The following is a 22,968-nucleotide window of genomic DNA, read 5'->3' as shown; positions in this document are numbered from 1 at the left end:
CGACTCAGCCTCAAATGAGTACCTGGTGCGGTGTGTAAATATCGCCACTAGGGAGACAAAGGCGGTCGGGCGTGGTGCTGGCCACCCACCCCCTGTGTATGTGTGTGTGTTCGTGTACCGTTCCGGCCTTCATAGGTGCTCGCTAACAGCACTTGCCCCTACAGTCTGTTGAGGCTATACGGGGGATCTTTGTTTATCTTTGTTCTTTTCACACACCTACACATACACACCTGTGTGCACACACCTACACATACACACCTGTGTGCACACACCTACACACACACCTGTGTGCACACACCTACACACACACCTACGCACACACCTACGCACACACCTGTGTGCACACACCTACACACACACCTGTGTATACACACCTACACACACACACACCTACACACACCTGTGTGCGCACATCTACACACACGCATCTGTGTGTTACAATGACAAAGGTTATCCCGTGTAGCCTGTATAGTCCGTTGTTCAGGCAAGTGTAAACACACTGCCCCTGTTCATATCATACACACACGTGTACACACACACACACCTGCACACGATACAAAGATCCCCCGTATAGCCTGAACAGATTGTTGGGGCAAGTGCTGTTAGCGAGTAGCACCTATGAAGGCCGGCACGGCACACGAGGGGGTGGGTGGCCAACACCACGCCCGGCCGCCTTTGTCTCCCCAGTAGCGATGTTTTTACGCACCGCACCAGTTACTCAGTTGAGGCTGAGTCCACCTAGGGGTAGGCCCAGGACCGGTTCAAGATAACCGTGACACCAACACGCCGCACACACACACATGCGCCTGAATTGTGGTCTCTACACACCTGGGTTTGGAACACGCCACACCTGTACTCAGGTGCCTGAGTCTGTATCACCGTCGTCGTCATCATCATCATCGTCGTCATCATCGTCGTCATCATCATCATCGTCATCATCATCGTCGTCATCATCATCGTCATCATCATCGTCGTCATCATCATCGTCATCATCATCGTCGTCATCTTTGTCGGAGGTGTCGCTTGAGCCTGGACTTTCATATCGTGGCGTGTCGCCCGAAACGTCGCTGCCTTTTCCATGCACTCAGGGAGTTGGGGGATCATCGTCAGCCATGGTCACTGCTTCGGTTATCATGATCAGCTATGGTCAATCCACTGCTGAATGTATGTAGAACTTCTTTCGCACCGTACGTAGCCAACCATACTAATCACAGCTCTAACGCTTCGGTTAATCATCATCAGCAGCAGCAGCAGCAGCCATGGTCAATCCACTGCTAGATGAAGGCCTATCCAAGCCGCCACCACTCACGATCCTGCGACCAATCTATCCCTCGACATAGTTCGCTCTCTGCTGGCCCCTCTCTGATGCGTGACAGCCTTTGGCTGCTGCGCCGTCATTCGTCTCGACCACCACAGCGACGCGTCTCGCCCCCAGCCCACTTCCTCGTCTCTCTCTCTCCCTGGCGAGGGAGAGAGAGAGACGCAAGTCTCTCTCTCTCCCTCGCCTGGCGAGAGAGAGAGAGAAACAAGTCTCTCTCTCTCTCCCTCGCCTGGCGAGAGAGAGAGAGACACGCAAGTCTCTCTCTCGCTCTCGTGAGCTACTCCAATTAATCCGGGAGTGTGCACGCATCAAACTCTCTCACCATCCCCCCACGCGTGTTTGCTCACGCGTTTGTTCACGCGTTGATTTGGCGACGCTTTCCACCGCATCTCCGCTCTCCTCATTTCCCTGTTTCTGAACCGTCCGTTTATAGCACGACGCCGCGCACTGATTGAAAACGTTCTTGTTTCAAGAGGAGGTGGGGGCTAAGGGGGGTCGTTAACAGTTCTAGTAGGGTTTGGTGGGGGGGGTCAGGTCGTGTTCCCACGTCTACTCAAGAGCACATTGACCTCCTGGGCAAAGTCACTAAAGGGTTATTGGGGACACACACACACAGACACAGATAGACACACAGACACACACAGACAGGCCACGTGTCCACGCGTGTGTACCACTCCCCACGCGTACGCACACACACACACACAACACACACAGAGACACACAAAGACAAAGATCCCCCGTGTAGCCTGAACAGACCGTTGGGGCAAATGCGAGCACCTATAATGGCCGGCACGGCATGCTAAGGGATGGGTGACCAGAACCACGCCCGGCCGCCTTTGTCTCCCCAGTGGCGATGTTTCGACACCGCACCAGGTACTCATTGAGGCTGAGTCGACCTACACACACCTGCGTCAACACAGAGTTACATTTAAAACGTGAATACACAGGTGCGAACACAACCACGTGTTCACACGCACATGTGCGCGTGTGTGTGCTTAGACATTCGTGTAACTGCGTGTTCATATATACATACGTGTGCACAGGCGTACACACTCTCACACGAGTGCGCACACACACACACGTGTTCTCACGCACACGTACACACATGCGTAATCTCACATACGTAGACACACACATGTTCTCACACATACGTGCACACACATACGTATACAGTGAGGGAAAAAAGTATTTGATCCTCTGCTGATTTTGTACGTTTGGCCACTGACAAAGAAATGATCAGTCTATAATTTTAATGGTAGGTTTATTTGAACAGTGAGAGACAGAATAACAACAAAAAAATCCGTAAAAACGCATGTCAAAATTTTTATAAATTGATTTGCATTTTTATGAGGAAAATAAGTATTTGAACCCCCTCTCAATCAGAAAGATTTCCGGCTCCCAGGTGTCTTTTATAGAGGTAACAAGCTGAGATTAGGAGCACACTCTTAAAGGGAGTGCTCCTAATCTCAGCTTGTTACCTGTATAAAAGACACCTGTCCACAGAAGCAATCAATCAATCAGATTCCGCGTTATCTCACACACGTGCACACACATACGTATACACACATGCACATACATAGTCTTCTCACACACGTACACACGTGCTTTCACACACCTGCACACGTAAACACACTTGGTCGACCCAATGACGACCAGGCGTGCCTCCAACACCCCCCCCCCCCACAAAGGCAGTGAATGTACAGACAGAGGGGCGGGTGCAGTAGGGAGCGGGGGGTGGGGGGATTCTGTCACGCGCCGCGCAGACAAAAATAACTCGGCCGTGTTCAGGCACCCGGAGCGTGGGGGGTGGAGTGTCGGGGGGGGGCTGACACGTGGTGCCCCACGCCCTCTCGAACTACCAAAATCTCCCAGGCACGCGGTCGGTCGGGCCGTCCTGGGCTCCCCATCACCAAGAGTCGATCCAACTTTCCCTTCGCCGCTCGCGTGCCCGCTTGTAGCTGGCAGTCCGGCTGGCGCGGAGTGACCTCGCTACTCAAAACCGATCACCCCCGAGACGCTGGCTCGCCTCTCGGTTTACAGCCCCCTGAGCCAGTCGTGGGAATTCCACATTCTCATGGCGGGGGCGTGGCGGAGTCTATCGAAAGGACGTCGGGAAGGACGATGTCCTGAGTCAACCACTCACCCCCTACCCCGCCCCAAGCAGGAGTTGAACCGGTGACCTTCCACGTGGCCGGCTCTCTCTCTCTCTCCCTCTCTGGGCGTGCGGCCTGCACGCCGCACACCTCGTTCTCGTTCTCTTCTATTTTATTTTTCTCTTTTTTTACGATCAGAGGAAGCAAGAAGATGCTCGGTGTAGTCGGCACTTGGCTTCGTTTATCATTTCGGGTTTTTTTTTCCAATGCTTTGCTTTACGTGACCCCCCTGTTTAAATGAAAGATTTCACGCTCTGCTCTCCTCCTTCTTACCACCTCTACCCCCCCTCTCTCTCTACCCCCTCTCTCTACCCCCCCCCCTCTCTCTCTACCCCCTCTCTCCCTACTCTATGTTCCCCCGATATTTTCGTTCTCATCCCGTGGCCAGTCGTCACCGCGAAGGAGCGGACGAGTGATCGCCTCATTCTCATTCCCACCGCGCCCGTGCCTCCCAATGTGAGAGGTTGAAACGAGCGTCGCCGTCGTGGTAGTAGTAGTGGCTTTACACAGGCGCGGTACTCCCTGGCAGTGCGTTGTGCGCCTTTGTTTTAGTAACCTCCGAGACGGCCTACGGGGCAGCGAACGTCGACAGCGGCTCGGAGCCCGTGCCACGTGGTTGAACTCAATGCCGCTGGGATATACGCGCTCCCAGAAGGCTGTGCGGCTCGTGGGATGGCTAAACCATTTGCATGTCGTCGTTGTTGTTGTTGTTTTCAGAACGCGAATCGGATATAACGTGACAATTAATGTGTCGGGGGAACACATTTTTTTTCATGACGCGGATGCTAATTGGATGTAACGCGATCGAGTGAACGGAACTACGTCGCGCGAGTAGGAATAAGCGGTCGTACGGCTGCCTCAGCGTAGCATCAACATCATCATCACACGAGGAACTGGGATGCTGCTGGATACTTCTAGATGCTACCCACGCGCCTCAGTCTTTGTTCGGCCTGTGTACCCATCTCACGCGTTATCGCAGACCGTGCTTTACCCTATATTGTTTTATTGGTTCTTTCGGTAAAGTCACCACGTAGAAGGGAAACAATAAAATAATAAAAATATAAAACAATAAAATTCTCACGACGTTTCGACTGCAACACAAGCAATCATCATCAGGTGTGAAAACCACAGCAAGAAAATTTTCTTGCTGTGGTTTTTTCTTGCTGTGGTGTGTGTGTGGTAAGGTGTGTGTGTGTGTGGTAGGGTGTGTGTGTGTGGCAGGGTGTGTGTGGCAGGGTGTGTGTGTGTGTGTGTGGCAGGGTGTGTGTGTGTGGCAGGGTGTGTGTGTGGCAGGGTGTGTGTGTGTGTGTGGCAGGGTGTGTGTGTGTGGCAGGGTGTGTGTGTGTGTGGCAGGGTGTGTGTGTGTGTGGCAGGGTGTGTGTGTGTGTGGCAGGGTGTGTGTGTGTGTGTGGCAGGGTGTGTGTGTGTGTGGCAGGGTGTTTGTGTGGCAGGGTGTGTGTGTGTGTGTGGCAGGGTGTGTGTGTGTGTGTGGCAGGGTGTGTGTGTGTGTGGCAGGATGTGTGTGTGGCAGGGTGTGTGTGTGTGTGTGGCAGGGTGTGTGTGTGGCAGGGTGTGTGTGTGTGGCAGGGTGTGTGTGTGTGTGGCAGGGTGTGTGTGTGTGTGGCAGGGTGTGTGTGTGGCAGGGTGTGTGTGTGGCAGGGTGTGTGTGTGGCAGGGTGTGTGTGTGTGTGTGGCAGGGTGTGTGTGTGTGTGGCAGGGTGTGTGTGTGTGGCAGGGTGTGTGTGTGGCAGTGTGTGTGTGTGGCAGGGTGTGTGTGTGTGGCAGGGTGGGTGTGTGGGTGTGTGTGGCAGGGTGGGTGGGGTGTGTGTGTGGCAGGGTGGGTGGGTGTGTGTGTGTGTCAGGGTGGGTGGGTGTGTGTGGCAGGGTGGGTGGGTGTGTGTGTGTGGCAGGGTGGGTGGGTGTGTGTGTGTGGCAGGGTAGGTGGGTGTGTGTGTGTGGCAGGGTGGGTGGGTGTGGTAGGGTGGGTGTGTGTGTGGTAGGGTGGGTGTGTGTGTGTGTTGTAGGGTGTGTGTGTGTGTGGTAGGGTGTGTGTGTGTGTGTGGTAGGGTGGGTGGGTGTGTGTGTGTGGTAGGGTGGGTGTGTGTGGTAGAGTGGGTGGGTGTGTGTGTGTGGTAGGGTGGGTGGGTGTGTGGGTGTGGTAGGGTGGGTGGGTGTGGTAGGGTGGGTGTGTGTGGTAGGGTGGGTGGGTGGTTGTGTGTGTGTGGTAGGGTGGGTGTGTGTGTGTGTGTGGTAGGGTGGGTGTGTGTGTGTGTGTGGCAGGGTAGGTGGGTGTGTGTGTGTGGCAGGGTGGGTGGGTGTGTGTGGCAGGGTGGGTGGGTGTGTGTGGTAGGGTGGGTGTTTGTGTGTGTCAGGGTGGGTGGGTGTGTGTGTGTCAGGGTGGGTGGGTGTGTGTGTACCGGGGGAATCTCCATATGGTACAGATATAATGGGAGGCTGATCGATGCCCGGGTACGGTCAAGGGATGACTCCCTATTGCTCAACCACGTTATGTATGCTGATGATTTGGTAATAGCTGCTCATTCAGAGGAGGAGTTGGAGACGCTGCTGCTGAGACTGGAGCGTGCCACTAAGAGGTGGGGCCTTACCATCAGCCCCACCAAAACTAAGCACCTGCCTGGGTGTTTTGTACCATCGGACACTCCACCCCCACAACTCCCAATCGGTGATGGGGCAGTTGTGGAGAGAGTGGAGAGTTTCCCATACTTGGGCAGTGTGCTTATGACTGACTCCAGTTTAACAGCAGAGGTCTCACTCCGAATCAGTCAAGCGGCAATATCTTTTCATCGGTGGCGTAACGCTGTGTGGAAGCTACCTGGTCTGTCGCTCCGCACTAAGCTTCAGGTCTTCTCGGCCACGGTCATTCCCTCCCTTCTCTACGCTTGCGAAACGTGGACCCCCCTAATGAAACATCTTCGCCGGTTAGAAACATTTAGGCTGACCTGCCTACGATCCATCCTGGGTTTAACCAGACTGGATTGTGTGAGCTCACAAATCCTTGAAAGATCTGGGCAAGGTCCCATCGGTGAGCTCCTCCGGCGGGCAAGGCTGCGATGGTTGGGTCATGTAGCCCGCATGCCCAGCCACCGCATGCCGAAACAGCTTTTGTTCGGCCAGATTGAGGGGGCTAAATGGGCGCGGCACGGGCTAGAGAAGAGATGGAGTGATGTGGTACAGGAGGACGTGGAGCTGAGTGGACTTTCCGATGACTGGTACCAGCGGTGTCAAGATCGGCCTCTGTGAAGGAGGCTCGTGAAGGACGCTACTGGGCAGTTGGAGGCAGTCGCCCTCCAACAACAACAGAGGGCGGAGGAGCGACGCTCACAACAACGAGCGGAGCGCCGGGTGGCTAAAGCACAGCAGGTTGGCACAGTAGGGGGCACAGGTGGTGCATCAGCTAGTCATCTCAGTCAGTCGACCCGTGGCACCTGGGTCTGCCCCGTGACCTCCTGCCAGCGGGCGTTCGACACTTCACGTGGCCTCAGGGTGCACATAGCCTGGCACAAGCGTCGTGGTGACGTCACCGCCACTTCGTGGCGAATGGCGGTGGTTGTTGTTGGGTGTGTGTGGCAGGGTGGGTGGGTGGGTGTGTGTGGCAGGGTGGGTGGGTGGGTGTGTGTGGCAGGGTGGGTGGGTGGGTGTGTGTGGCAGGGTGGGTGGGTGGGTGTGTGTGGCAGGGTGGGTGGGTGGGTGTGTGTGGTAGGGTGGGTGTGTGTGTGTGTGTGGTAAGGTGGGTGAGTGGGTGGGTGGGGAGCGGTGGTGTAGCGGTTAGCGCGTTGCCCTACGAACCCGGCAACCTAAGTTCGATTCCCGCTCACGGCCAACACCGATGACGATTATCTCGAACCGGTCCTGGGCTTCCCCTAGGTTAACTCAGCCTCAAATGGGTACCTGGTGCGGTGTGTAAACATCGCCACTAGGGAGACAAAGGCGGCCGGGCGTGGTGCTGGCCACCCACCCCCTCGTGTGTCGTGCCGGCCTTCAGAGGTGCTCGCTAACAGCACTTGCCCCTACAGTTTGTTCAGGCTACACGGGGCATCTTTGGGTGGGTGGGACGCGGGAAGATTGTGAGACGGAAGGATGGGTCCTGGTGAGGGAGCAGGACTAGGGGAGTCCCTTCACGTATTAGAAGGTGTGTCCATGAAACTATGTACAGGAACGCCTTGCACTTTCGTCTGGTTAGGGACCAGCATGGACGAATGTCAGAGCAGATTCTTTATTTATCGTGCAAATTTGTTTTGGCCGGCGAAAAACGTGCACATAGCTACAGTGATTATAGAGCACAAATGCGTGCAAATTCTTGCAAATTGAGAACCTTATGGGTAGCTTTGCTATCACCACACTGAGGACCCATTATGAATGTATAAAAGCACAAAAAATAAGTATTTTACAGTAATCACAAAAATAAGCACAGTATGAATACTGTGCACGTTTTATAATCACGAAAATAACTATGAATCGTTTACAGTATAATCACAGAAATTCGTACAGTATGAATAACATATGAATAAACACAAATATAAGAGATGCTCACTGAACGGCTTCTCGTCAAAGACTGAACGTCGTGGAAGGTTTGGGGATGAAATCGGACGAAAGAGGAAAACCGCGTGGACGAAATTTGAAATGTGTTGATAGTTGAGAACGGCCGAGAGTGAAGCGACGAAAGTCAAGGTAGAGCTGTATGTTTGTTGACTTATTACGCGCCGTACGAAGCCGACCATGCTAATCGGAGGTACGGGGGTAGGACTCTCTGTGTGAGTCCATGTGTCTCTGTGTGAGTCTCTGTGTCTCTGTGTGAGTCTATGTGTCTCTGTGTGAGTCTATGTGTCTCTGTGTGAGTCTCTGTGTGAGTCTCTGTGTCTCTGTGTGAGTCTATGTGTCTCTGTGTGAGTCTATGTGTCTCTGTGTGAGTCTCTGTGTCTCTGTGTGAGTCTATGTGTCTCTGTGTGAGTCTATGTGTCTCTGTGTGAGTCTATTTGTCTCATGTGCGAGTCTATGTGTATCTGTGTGAGTATGTGTCTCTGTGTGAGACTATGGTTCTCTCTGTGAGTCTGTGTCTCTGTGTGAGTCTATGGATCTCTGTGTGAGTCTGGGTCTCTGTGTGAGTCTATTATGTCTCTGTATGAGTCGATGTGTCTCTGTGTGAGTCTATGTGTCTCTGTGTGAGACTATGGTTCTCTCTGTGAGTCTGTGTCTCTGTGTGAGTCTGTGTCTCTGTGTGAGTCTGGGTCTCTGTGTGAGTCTATTATGTCTCTGTATGAGTCTATGGTTCTCTCTGTGAGTCTGGGTCTCTGTGTGAGTCTATTATGTCTCTGTATGAGTCTATGTGTCTCTGTGTGAGTCTATGTGTCTCTGTGTGAGACTATGGTCTCTCTGTGAGTCTGTGTCTCTGTGTGAGTCTATGTGTCTCTGTGTGAGTCTGGGTCTCTGTGTGAGTCTATTATGTCTCTGTATGAGTCGATGTGTCTCTGTGTGAGTCTATGTGTCTCTGTGTGAGACTATGGTACTCTCTGTGAGACTATGGTTCTCTCTGTGAGTCTGTGTCTCTGTGTGAGTCTGTGTCTCTGTGTGAGTCTGGGTCTCTGTGTGAGTCTATTATGTCTCTGTATGAGTCTATGGTTCTCTCTGTGAGAGTCTATTATGTCTCTGTATGAGTCTATGTGTCTCTGTGTGAGTCTATGTGTCTCTGTGTGAGACTATGGTCTCTCTGTGAGTCTGTGTCTCTGTGTGAGTCTATGTGTCTCTGTGTGAGTCTGGGTCTCTGTGTGAGTCTATTATGTCTCTGTATGAGTCTATTTGTCTCTGTGTGAGTCTATGGTTCTCTCTGTGAGTCTGGGTCTCTGTGTGAGTCTATTATGTCTCTGTATTAGTCTATGTATGTATGTTGAACTTCTTTCGCACCCTACATAGCCAACCGTGCTCATGGGTGGTGCGGGAGAAAGAACAAACTAAACACAAAAAAAGCAGTTTGTAACGAATGTAACGAATGTATCAACAGCCGAGATAGACGGCGAGTTATCAGCAAGGCCCCGCTGTGTGTCCCCACGTACATACGTGGTATATGTAGTTACAGTAAAACCCAACACGTGGTTCATAGTCCCATCGGCCTGCCGGCTTGCCCGACATCAACATTGCAGCAGCAGCAGCGGCGGCAGCAGCGTTCGTTTTGAGCACGCAGAGCGAGCGAGCGAACCGCTGCTGGGGCAAGTTTCCACTTTCTGGGTCTCGTCGGCAGAGTTGGGCTCGTTGAAACGTTTGCTGCGAGTTGTTGGGAGCGCACGAAAGCGATCGGCCCCACACTTTATCCCACCACCAATACGCACCACCCACCGTTGCTTCTGGCTGGGGGTGTTTAATCAACTTGCACCACCTTTAACTGCCGCGCCTGGAGATGGAACCGGCAAAAGCTGCGGATTGACCGCGAGTCCCAGCGAGCCGCCCGCGAATCTCCTTGCACGGCGAGCGTCCCCGTAAATAGCAGCGAGACTCGGGTTGGCAAATCGGCGAATGGTGGGGCAGCTCCAGCAGTGGAGGGAGACACACGGTGGGGGGGGGGGTGACCGATGCGGAGATCGCAGAACTGAGATAGATTCCAGTGGGGTAGCTGGAGAGAGAGAGGGCGGCGCCGCATCATCTGGCACGAGTCCAACAAAATCAGCATTTTTGAATGTGGGCCAAGAAAAGTGATCGGATTGGCTTCTGTCACTCGCAGGGCAGCCTCGGGCCCCAGAGTTCCACCACGGCCCCGGCGCACGCGCGAGCCTCGCGTCGCCGGAGGACCGAGTAACTTGCCCGCTGTGGAACTTCACGCTTACAGGCAATGAAAAACAACAACAACAACAACGACAAAAAAAACTTAACAGGTAAAACCGGCTGCGGGTTCGCAGGGTTTACTTTGCCGAAGCTTCCCCATTTAGCCTCGCAGGGTGCAGGAGCAAGGCTGCCGGACGATAACATTGGGCACATTCTGTTCGTGCGCCGTGCGGTTTAATTATAGGCTGCTGTATCTCTCCAAGCGCGAGGCCCATTGTCAATCCACTGCTGGATGAAGGCTTCTTCACCCACGCCTGGCGGGCCGTGAGGGATGTTTGACCGTGGGGGCGCCGCGGTGGCGAGACGCTGACGACCTCGCCTGGTCCACCGGAGGTCGTGGGTTGTCCCCCGTGGTCGTGTGGATTTTCCTCCGGGTCCTCCGGGTTTGCCCTCCACGTCAACGTTGCGCGTTTGAGGGTTTTTGTCTGCTGCTGAAAATGATCGAACGACTGCGAGCCACTTCCCGAAAGCGACCACCTGTGATAGCCAGGTACAATTCTGAAGCATCACACCACGTTGGGTGCAGCTGTACGGCCGAATCCCCGTGGCCCCGATGGGCAATGCAGCCAGAAACCCATCGCTGTCGTGCCCGTTGCGTCCGTGTTCGCCTCCCTCGCCGGCCCGCGCCAACCGGGGGCTGCGTTTCTCGCTCGGCAGTGGTTCTGGTTCGCTGGCAGCCCACGGGGAGTTGGTTGGCGCGCGACGAGCAGCCACGGCCATGCTGAGAGGTATCCTGGACGTGGTGTGGCCGGGTGCAGACGCGTGTTCAGGTGTCCCTCACTCAAACAGGCCCAGGTGAAATTAAACCCAAGATTGTGTCTGTATGCTGGTTTACGTAACAATAACACCAATAATAATGATAATGATGCCCTTTGTTTATCCAGGAGAGCCTCATGTCTCGAGACTCGGCGAGGCTCCCGCCGGCTGTCACTCGGTATTTGCCCAAGCGCCGCTAGGCTGGCTCGGAGGAGGGATGACCCACGTAAGGCAGGACCCACTAGAGCAGTGGTTCTTCTTCTTCTTAACCTGTGGCGCATCACGCACCCCCTGCGGGTGCGTGATGCCCTCTCTGGGGAGTGTGAGACGTGGCCAGATTTGTTTTTAAAAGACGGTAAATAATCGAAAACACAAGTTAAGCACGTGAAAGTACAACTTGCTTAGTTTCATCGCGCCCTCTGTGTGTTTATTAACATTATACTTTTTTGTAACAATTGAGAACCAATGGGGGTGCAAGGCTGCAGTCAAGGTTAAGAACCACTGGCCCTGGAGCCAGAAGCTCGGCGGCAACCTGCGGCTCCGGAGCTCTGACCGTTGTTTATTACGGGACCGTCACCGTCTCCACGTGTTCGCATTGCGGCTGCAAGCTCTTGAGACATTGCGGGTGTTGTTGTTTTTTTTAAAGAATTCGACGAAAAAAATTGCCTCTACTCCTTCTTTTGGTTGTACTAGAGCTACATGGTACGCCTATTCATAGCACTACGTCATTGTAATCCTGTCATATATTATAATAGGGTTGGAAGAAGCTAAGGTACATTGAGGAAAAATAGGCCGAAATGGATGTGGCTGCTAAAATAGATGTTAACTACCTCGCCTGGTATGCAGGAGGTTGTGGGTTCGATCCCGACCCTGACACCTGCTGTGTATTTGAAGTTTGCGGTGTCTCTCTCCCCGTGGTCGCGTGAATTTTTCTCCAGGTCTTCCAGTTTTCCTCTTCACATCTAAAATGAACGTCACGCGTTTAGATTATTTGGCTGCTTTAAATGTCCACGCGATAAACCACTTCGTTGAGCAATAATTTGTGATAGCCAGGTCGCTTCTGAAAACGAGCTACGTGACTCAGTGGGCCCTTACCTGCTAAAATAAAAAAAATAGCTTCAGTTTATATTTTCCAGAGCAGCGTTCCGGACGCTCCAGCCGGAGAGGACCACTGTACCAGGACGTCTGAGCGACGTTCATAATGGCCAACTCCCACTCAGGCTCACCGTGTGCACATGGTGCCCTTTTGTCGATTTAACTATTTAACTAACCACTAATATTTTTATTATTTTACCAGGTAAGGCCCACTGAGCTACGTATTTTTTTTCAAAAGTTACCTGGCAATCACAAATGATAGCGCAACAAAGTGGCTCATTGCGTGGAAATGTATAGCAGCCAAATACTCTAAACGTGTGACGTTGCTCATAAATGTGGAGGGAAAGTTCCGAGGACCCGGAGAAACATCCACACGCAGACTCCAAATATACAGCAGGCGTCGGGGTCGAATTCACGACCTCCTGCATACCTGGCGAGGTAGTTGACATCTCCCATCCACGGCGGTGTTTGGCTTTGTTGGGATAGTTCGTCCTCGACATGGCACGGCGGTGTCGTCGTCATCGTCTCGAACTCCGACGGTCAAAGATCAAAGTCCGGCGGAGATTGGGGGCCGAGAGTCTGCAAACACCGGCGCTGCGCGTTGCACGCTCGCGGCACGTTGCGTGCTCGTCGATTCGGATCATCACCATCATCATCGTCATCGTTATCGTTATCATCATCATGATCGTCGCACACGCGGGTTAAAGTTATCGGGTACCAACACGGAGATAACACATCACAGCCACACCGCCACACATAGACAAAGATCCCCCGTATAGACTTGACAGACTGCTGGGGCAAGTGCTGTTGGCGGGTAGCACCCATGAAGACCGTCATGGCATGCGAGGAGGTGGGTGGCCAGCACCATGCCCCGGCCGCCTTTGTCTCCCGAATGCCGATGTTTGCACACCGCACCAGGCACTAATTTGAGGCTCAGTTGACTTAAGGGAGGCCGAGGAGCAGTTCAGATAATCAGCATTGGTGTTGGCCATGAGCGGGAAACGAACTTGGGTCGCTGGGTTCATAGCGCGGCGTGCTAACCACTGCGCCACACTCACCCCCTCGAAGACAAAGATCCTGGGTGTAGCCTGAACAGAATGTTGGGGCAACTGCTCATAATAAAGGTGTTTAGGTTCGATCGCGTAAATATAAATGTGTCGTCAATACACCGCCACCCGACACAGCCAATTACTAAGGTTTGTCACGTAAACAAAACGTGGCAATTAGTTACCGCTTGAGCACACTGCTGTGTTGGAGAGTAAACCCACTACAACATTTACAATTTGAGTACGCAGTTTGCGATTACAACAACTAGCGGCGTCGTCAGGCGATTAGTAGAGTAACGGTGATATCATCACCGCGTGACCCATCATCGCCCGTGCACCTCTGCATCTCTTGAGGAACGCCAGCGAAGACATCAATTTCGGTCCCCCCAGCGGGCTCGCCACTACACTGCCCACTCCCCCATACAGCCACAAGGAACGGACGGGGCAAAGTGCCGCTAGCGAGGACCCATCGAGTTGCGCGTTGGACACCACGTGGGTGCGCTGCGTGCGGGTGCGTGTTTAGTGCCGGGGGCCGGGAGGGGATCGCGGCTTTTGCGGAGTTGCTCCGTGGTCGTGGCACCACAAGCCCATTGCTGCTCCTTTTGTTTATAGAAGTCACCTTGCCACAAGAGGTAAGTGTTCTTCAGACAATGTTCAGCTCGTCTTGGCATATCTTTGGCTCAACCGTTGTTCGTTACCAGTGTCGAGTAATTTAATTGACTCGTTGACCAGAACCCTCGTGATACCAGGATATCATTAAGGTTAAGCTTAATATCTTTAATTATATTAACACAGCGTTTACCGAAAGAAAACGCATACTGACGCCTATGTGAATGCAGAGTGACACCATCACCCCGCACAGAAATCTGTTCTTATCAAGACGCTCATTCATCGAGCTAAAAAAGCGTCAGATGGTGACAGTTTGAGAAGTGAAATTCAACATGTTCAAGAAGCGCTGCAAATGAACGGTTACAATGATGCACAAATCTACAGGGCATTGAATGCCAAAACTAAATCAAATAACACGAGCATTGAAACTGCCCAAGTAATTAAAACGATAAAAATACCGTACATTGCGGGAGTAACTGATAAACTAGCCAGATGTTTGGAAAAAACAAAATACCAGAGTCAGATTTGGCACGGTACATAAATACATAAATTCATATCTGGTACAAAAGATGGATTACTGAAGCTATTAACAGAAGGTGTGTACAGGATTAACTGCACTTGTGGCAAATGCTATGTTGGGCAAAAAAGACGAATGATCAGGACGAGACTAAAAGAAGATCAGGGAAATATTAAATCCTCCCAAATACAACTGTCAGCAGTAGCAGAACACGCATGCCAACAAGGACACTCAATTGATTTTGATCATGTTGAAGTTCTGTGCAAAACTAGCTACTACTGTTGACTTAAAGCTTTCGTGACTGCAGGAATTCATATTCTTTGGGTCTTTCGGTAAAGTCACGTAGATAGGTTCTTCCTGATGACGAACGCTTGTGTTGCGATCGGTACGTCGTAGTTTTTAGTTATTTTCTTTGAACCTATCTACGTGACTTTACCCAAAAAATATAGCTACTACTGGCCAAGACTAATTACAGAATCTATCGAAATTAAACGAAATACATATAATTTTAACCGTTCGTAAAGCTACCGACTTAGTGCTGCGTGGAAGCGAATCATCAAATGATAGATTGTTTAAATGCATGGCGATGAAGGTCAGCATACTTCAATAGGGGTTACCGTTGGTACGGCTATTTTAATAGACACAATAGACAGGAAGGACAAGATCAAAGGGCTCGCATAATGCGCATGCATCATGTACACTCGGCAACCCCCCTCCCCCCACTTTGAGCAAGATCACAGAAGCGTGGTCACCACATCTACGCCTCTATATAAGGAACGAAACAGTAAGACTTCTCCACAAATCTGGCTATCGCCTGATGAAGCTAGTTGCCATTACTGGCGAAACGTCGTACTCAGTTTGTAAATGTTGTGGCTTGGCTCTCCAACACACCGGTGTGCTGTACTAGTGACGATTTGGCCACGTTCTGGTTGCGTGACAGCCCTTACTGGTTGGCTGTGTCGGGTGGTGGCGGGTTTAACGACACGTTTATATATTACGCGATCTAACCCAAATAACCTCTTATGGTTGATATTGGTCGCGAAAGCCTACGTGATAAACCGACTTATGTCGCGTACATCAGTGAGGTAGGAATTGGGTGCTCCACCCCCAGAAATGACAGCAGGACTCCAACTTGGGCAGAATGTTCGCTCTGTAGCATCGTGGTAATCGCTGGGAGTTAAAGAACGGCTTCTCCGATACCTCCTGAGCCATGTCGGTAACAGGGCCATTCCACGGTAGGAAACAGAGCCTGCTGTGCCACGCAGATTGACGGTTCGACCGTGAATAAGAACAACGTCGTCGTCATCGCGAGGTTTGGCCGCAGGCGGCGTGGAATTGCCCCGGCCTCGTGTGGATACAATCACAGGCGGGTTTTTATTTCAGTCGAACGTGACCAAGCGTTTGTCACCCCCCCACCCCCCCCAATCAGGACGTCGCCTTCAAGTCGGCGGTGACCGACGGGGTGAAGCATCCGCATGGGGGCGAGTGGGTGGGCGGCGGTGGCAAGAATCCGGTCACCCCACAACGTTGATGTGGGCGTCTCCCTGCCTGTGGTCATGGTCGTGCGCAGGTCTGGACGGCCTGTTCGGGTGGCCGGACCTGAACATGGACCCCGTGAGTCCCACCTGCAGCCTGGGCGACTCCGTGTGCACAGGTCAGAAACCGCCGCCCCCTCTGCCCTCCACGCACCCCTTGACCCTCCGACCTCTGCCGGCCGCTACCACCACATTGCCGGTCACACACACACGACCGTCGCGGCTTCTCACTTCTCGGCCCGCCACTCGCGGGAATGCTGCCACAGGCTTTGTGTGGAGTGGGGTATTGGCGCCGTAAGGCACCACCACTGGAGCCCGTGTGCGTAATAAAAAAAACCGATATTATCGTGACCCACATCCGTTATCCTACGAAAAGGTTTGTACAATTAACCTCAACAACATATGGCGAAATGGATGCACTGCGCGATAATTCCTGGAACAGCGTTCCGAAGTCTTCCGGATGTCATTATAAAACTAAACAATTTCTCATTTTACCAGGTAAGGCCCCACTGAGCTATATACAATAAAGCCTTGTTCATTCGACACATACAGGGCTCTGGCCTTGCCGAATTAGCCAATATTCCGAATTATGTACAATGGTACTCACCAGTGCCTCTTGCCCCAATAAAAAAAAATCCGAAATTATTTTAAAAACTCTTCACATACCATAATACAGGTTTTTTTGGGGTTAGATCGCGTAAATGTGTCGGTAAACCCGCCACCACCTGACACAGGCAATCAGTAAGGTTTTCTACGTAAACAAAACGTGCCAATTCGTCACTAGTACAGCACACCGCTGTGTTGAAGAGCAAAGCCACAACATTTACAATCTGAGTTCGACGTTTCGCAAGTAATTACAACTAGCTTCATCAGGCGACAGCCAGATTTGTGGAGAAATCCTCCTGTTTCGTTCTGGATGTTGCTCACGAGTTGTTCAGAGCGGTGTGCGGCCCAGAGTATGCGAGCGTGTGGTTGTGTGGGTGTGCTGGTGTTTGGATGTGTGTGTGGTGTGTCGGCGTGGTGGGTGTGCGGATGTGTGGGTGTGTCGGCGTGTGGGTGAGTGGGTGTGTCGGCGTGTGGGTGTGTCGGCGTGTGGGTGTGTCAGCGTGTGGGTAAGTGGGTGTGTGTGTGTGCTGGTGTGTCGGCGTATGGGCTTGTGGGTGTGTCAGCGTGTGGATGTGCTGGTGTGCGGTCGTGCGGGTGTGTGGATGTGGTGTGTTGGCGTGTGGATGTGGTGTGTTGGCGTGTGGGTGTGTGAGTGTGCGGGTGTGTGGGTGAGTCGGTGTGTGGGTGAGTCGGTGTGTCGGCGTGTGGGTGTGTGTCGGTGTGTGTGTGTCGGGGTGTGGGTGTGTTGTTGTGTGCACCGCCGGATTGCGGTGTGTTCACGTGGCCAGGTGTCCTGCAGCCGCTGTCCGAGGTGCTGATTGCGATGTCCTCCGTCTCCCTCTCTGTCTCTCGCTCTCTGTCTCCCTCTCTCTCCGTCTCCTCGCAGAGTCCGACTCTGCGCCCTTCTCCACCCCTGCCGACTCGCCATCCAAGCCCTGGCCGGGACCGGACTTCGGCAGCGTCGAGGGCCAGGACGCCGGCTACGGCGCCTACGCCGGCTACGCTGATCTCGGCGTAGCGCCGCCGCCGCAAGCGACGCCGCGCACGGCCCCCGAGGTGCCGGTGCTGGCGCTGGGGGTGGCAGCGCTGCCCATCGAGTGCCGCGTGTGCGGGGACCGCGCCTCCGGCTTCCACTACGGGGTCCACGCCTGCGAGGGGTGCAAGGTGGGGCAGGCGGCAGTGCTGGTGCCGGCGGTGGTGGTGGTTGTGGCGGTGTTGTGGTAGTGCTGTGGTGACGGCTGCGGTGGCGGTGACAGTGGTGGCGGCGGTGGCGGTAGCGGTGGTGGTGGTTGTGGTAATGATGGCGGTGGTGGTGGCGGTAGCGACGGTGGCGGCGGTGGTGGCGGCAGTGGTGGCGGCGGTGGTGGCGGCGGTGATAGCGGCGGCGGTGGCAGCGGCGGTGGCGGCGGCGGTGGTGGCGGTGGTGGTGGTGGCGGTGGTGGCGGTGGCGGCGGTGGCAACGGTGGTGGCAGTGGTGGTACCGGCGGTGATGGCGTCGGCGTCGTAATCTGAGCTCACCTTGGCACCGCGTGGTTATTTTACCACTTTTCTCATTGTATACTTTCTCTTGATGTATTTTTATCACTTCACGATAAGTGAAGTGATAAAAAAATGTGCACGCTCGTCTCTGTAAATGTTTTCATGTTTTGTCATAAATCACGCGAAGAGCCTCTGAACCCGCAGTGGTACGGAAGGCGCTCTGTAAATAAAAAAAGGTTATTTCAATCATCATCGTCATCGCAAATTAAACTAAATAAAAAAATATATTTTACCAGGTAAGACCCCACTGAGCTACGTCGCTCTTTTTTTTAAGAAGCAGCCTGCCTCAACAAAGTGGCTTATCACGTGGAAATGTACAGCGGCCAAATACTCTAAACGTGTAATGTTGATTCTAAATCTGGAGGGAAAACCCGGAGGATCTGGAGGAAAATCCAGGGGGAGAGACAGAGAGGCACTGCAAACTCTATACATACAAGAGTGAGGGTCGGCATCGAACCCCAGGACCTCCCGCATACCAGGCGAGGTAGTTAACATCTCGCCACCGTGCCTTCAATTACTCCGCTCGTCACGAGGGTCGCCGCGATGGAGTCTGCATTGTCTCTCCGTGTCGACGGTTCGCGACAACGCTTTGCTGGGTTGCTGGCCGTGTTGGCGTTCCCACCAAAGCCTCGTCATTCACTCTCCACCCACCCCACGCAGCCCAAGAAACACATTTGCAGAAGCTGATCCCTCTGTACATTCCAACGAGGTCGCCGAGATCTTTCGATCGCCTTCTTCTCAGGACCCCCGAGGTCAAGGCTCTGTTCCTGCAGGGCCGATCGGGATTTTCCCAGTGCAGCGAGAAGACAATCGGAGTCGTTATATATATTTAAGTCTCTATTGGAATGTAAGAATAGGTTTTACCCTTTCTGGCAAGAACACAGGTGTTAAGATGTTAAAACACCAAACCAAAACCTTTTTCAAGGAATCATGTCTGCATTAACCACATATACTTGTGGTGAACATGCAAAAAAACATGCTCTGGTAGTATATGATGATGCATTGTCTTTGAAACTGATTGGTCCACACCAGAGTCAGCTTTCTTAAGAACCTCGTCTCAAAGTGTTAGACCAGAGGACAACGCCAAAAGGCGAACAGCACAAAGACAATGCCACTATCAGGGCATTGAGAGCTCGGGGTGAGCAACTACATCATAGGACCTCTCTTGGAAGCTTACTTCTTTAAATTTGGCTCTACCCCATAATTTTGGCCGTTTCACCCTACAGGTTCTGTTTAGTCTCCTGGCTTTCCATACACGGTGGTGGCGAATTGAGACCCGCGGATGAGATGCGCCACTTTAAGACATGTAGATGATGATCACTGTCCGTTTTATCCTACAGCGCGGTAGTAGTTGTTATTGCTTTCCTGAAGAACGCTGCGTTATGGAAACATTGGGTTATAATAACTATTGCATAACAGTAAAGCACGGTCCGCGATAGCACGTGAGATGCGTACACAAGTGGAACAAAGATTGAGGCGTGTGGGTAGCATCTAGAAGCATCCAGCAGCATCCCGCTTTGTGAAATGATAATGATAATGCGATGCCAAGGCAGCCGCCGTACTGCCGTTTATTCCTACTCGGGCGACGCAGCTCCGTTGACTCGATACGAACCTTTCACCGCGGCCTAACACCAAACTCGGCAGTGCATCAGAGCCCTGGCTGTGAAATCCCCCGTGCCGGGTTCTCAGTGCCGCTGTTACGGCCGTTGTGACGACAGCTCCACCGTGTGGAGCGCCCACTTGTTAGCTGGTGACGCACTCTCTCTGACTCTCTCTCCTTCTCTCCCTCCTCCCTCTCTCCTCCTCCCTCCTCCCAGGGATTCTTCCGCCGCACGATCCGCATGAAGCTGGAGTACGAGCAGTGCGAGCAGCGCTGCAAGATCCAGAAGAAGAGTCGTAACAAGTGCCAGCACTGCCGCTTCCAGAAGTGCCTCGTCGTCGGCATGTCGCACGAGGGTGAGCGTGATGATTGAGATTGCCCGGAGAGACGACGGCTTGGGGGCGGCCTTCGTCCAGCAGCGGATAGTGACAATAACGATGAGAACCATGACGACGATGATAACGATGATGATGACGGTGATGACGATGACGATAATGATGAACGCCTTTTGCCGTGATCGTGAGGATGCCTTTATCCGGCAGCAGATAGATTCTGTCGAATGACGATGACGCCGGTGGCGGTGACCGCGTGGCACCCACAGCGATCCGCTTCGGGAGGATGCCCCAGGCGGAGAAGGAGCGGCTCATCGCCGAGGTGTGCGCCAACGGGCTCGTGGGAGGGCCCATCTCGGCCTCCGCCCTCCTGGTCTCGCGCGGCGGCGTCGGGGGGGGAGCCCGCGGCACCGGGGGGGGGCCCCCGCGGTGCTTGGCGGTGGGGGGGGTCTCGGGAACGGTGGCGGGGGGGGGCGGCGGCGGCGGCGGAGGAGGAGGGGCGGGGGAGACGGAGGCGGCCGCTGCGGCGGGAGACCTGCGCTCGCTGGCGCGCGTCATCCAGGAGGCCTACCTCCGCATCTTCCCGCTGTCCAAGGCCCGGGCGCAGGCCATCCTGGCCGGCAAGGCGGCCGGCAGTGCGGTGAGCATCGCGGGCGGCAGGGCGCGCGGCCCGAACGTCGGGAGCCACGCGGAATCAGCGGAAACGCGCGGTTCGCCTTCCCTCACGATCCTCGGAGACGGAGAGACGGAAGAGGAGGGGAGACTCAGGGACGAGGGAGGGAGGGGGGGAGGCAGATGTGGCCGCTGGCTGATTGCCCAAGCTCTGTTGTCCTGTGTTGGGATTTTCAGCTCGTTCCATCAATGGCAGCTAGGAAACTAAATAAGTAAATCGATCGATACAAAGAGATGTATTTCAGCCAGGTCTGTCAGCGACCCTGGGGGAATTCTTGGCACCCCCCGGCATGCCACGTCCAGTATGCAGCCTCTTGCCATCGCTGTGGAGTCTACACATCATCACGGTCGTCTACTGTAGTCTATTAGTGACATGGAAAATATTAAGTTCTAAATGTAAACCTGGGTCCCTGTATAAGTCGGTGCGTCCACTGTGTGTGGGTGTCTTATCTAATTCTCTCCGTCTCTGTGCAAGTCTCCATGCAGTGCCACGAATACGCAATTGTAGGGTGGTGCCTTTACCTTGACGACGCGACACTGTCCGGCTTTTGGCGCACTCGGTTTAGCGACGTCCGACCCTGACGTTTTTGTCTCTTGGTCCGCCGCATCCCGGCAGGTGGTGATCCACGACCACGACTCGCTCGCCCGGGCAGAGGACACTATCCTGCGCAAGCTGGGCTACGGCACCATCCACGAGAGCAGCGGCGCCATTGGCGTCAGCCTCGCCAGCGTCGCCGCCGCCACCGGCTGCGGCGGCTGCGGCGGAGCCTGCGGCGGCGCCGGTGGCGCCGCGGGGGACGACGGCGCAGTGTGCGACGCGGCGGCGCGCGGCCGCGTGCTCGGCAACGACCGCATCTTCATCACCGTGGTGAGCGGCGGCGGCGGCGTCGGCATCGGCGGAGTCCGCAGAGGAGGCTGCGGCGCCGACGCTCAGGCCGACCTGCTGCGGAAGGGCACGCCAGAGATCCGCATGTTCAACCGCTGCCACTACCGCGTGGTGGAGTCCGTGCGGGAGGTCACCGAGTTCGCCAAAAGCATCCCGGGCTTCATGGCCCTCGACCTCAACGACCAGGTCACGCTGCTCAAGGTGTGTCCCGGGGGGAGGGGCGGGCAAAGGCGGGGCTACCCGATTAGTGGGCGGGGCTAACTGCGTAGTGGGCGGGGCTATCTGAGCGGTGGGCGCGGGAATACGTGGGTAAGGGTTGACAGTGGGATGGGCGGGGCCTGCGAGGTAGTGAGGGCGAGTGGGTGGGTGGGCGTGGCTATATGAAAGTGGGCGGGGCTGGCACAGAAAGGGAGGAGCTACAGCTCACCACGACGGCTGAGCCTTACGGAATTACCGTCACTGGAGCTCGTTGACTAACTCCAGCTTGCCCCGTGTGCCCCGTGTGCCCGCGCACGCCACGCCAGTACGGTGTGTACGAGGTGATCTTCGCGATGCTGGCTGCCCAGATCAACAAGGACGGGCTGCTCATGGCGTACGGCACAGCGTTCATCACGCGCGAATTCCTGCGCTCGCTGCGCACGCCCTTCTGCCACGTCCTCGAGCCCAAGTTTGTCTTCTCGGTGCGGTTCAACGCCCTGGCGCTGGACGACACTGACCTGGCTCTCTACGTCGCCGCCATCATCCTGTGCGGCGGTGAGAAACACCGATCGGTCGATCGGTCGCCCCTCCCCCCCCCCGTCCTGCGGTGTTCATTCTGGGCTCTGTGTGTTGAACTTCTTTCGCGCCACACGTAGCCAAATGAGCGCAGGCCCAGAGCCCCATCATCCTGTGGCGGTGAGAGACACCGATTCATCGCCGCCGCCTGCGGTGTTCAGTCTGGCTCTAAACGAAACTTGAATAAAGGTGTCAGTTTTTGTGCCAGTTAAAAGGGTAAAACCTATTCTTATATCTTGTTTCTGGCAAAGGAGGTCTCATAATGTTAATGCTCACCCCGAGCCCTCAATACTCTGATAGTGCGCTGTTTTTGAGTTGTACGCCTTTTGGCGTCTTCTGGTCCAACACCAATGGAGACTAGGCTCTAAGAAAAGCTGTCTCGGGTGTGGACCAATCAAATTCAAGGACAGTACATATTATTATCAGAGTTGTCTTTTTTGTTTGCATTTTGACTGCTTGTGTTGTGGTTATTGCAAACATGATGCCTTGAATAAAGGTGTCAGTTTTTGTGCCAGTTAAAAGGGTAAAACCTATTCTTATATCTTGTTTCTGGCAAAGGAGGTCTCATAATGTTAATGCTCACCCCGAGCCCTCAATACTCTGATAGTGCGCTGTTTTTGAGTTGTACGCCTTTTGGCGTCTTCTGGTCCAACACCAATGGAGACTAGGCTCTAAGAAAAGCTGTCTCGGGTGTGG

The 22,968-nt window shown here is 53.9% G+C and overlaps 1 pseudogene; it reads left to right on the top strand.

Annotated features, from left to right (window-relative positions):
* Positions 1-22,968, top strand: part of LOC116949271 (peroxisome proliferator-activated receptor delta-like) — a 34,157-nt pseudogene that overhangs the window by 1,859 nt on the left and 9,330 nt on the right.

The sequence above is a fragment of the Petromyzon marinus genome, chromosome 36 (genome assembly GCF_048934315.1).
Source record: "Petromyzon marinus isolate PM22_M1 ecotype Great Lakes invasive population chromosome 36, UKy_Petmar_22M1.pri1.0, whole genome shotgun sequence".
Classification (NCBI taxonomy): Eukaryota; Metazoa; Chordata; class Hyperoartia; order Petromyzontiformes; family Petromyzontidae; genus Petromyzon; species Petromyzon marinus.
The sequence above is the reverse complement of the archived record's forward strand: the minus strand, read 5'-3'. Positions and strand labels throughout refer to the sequence as shown.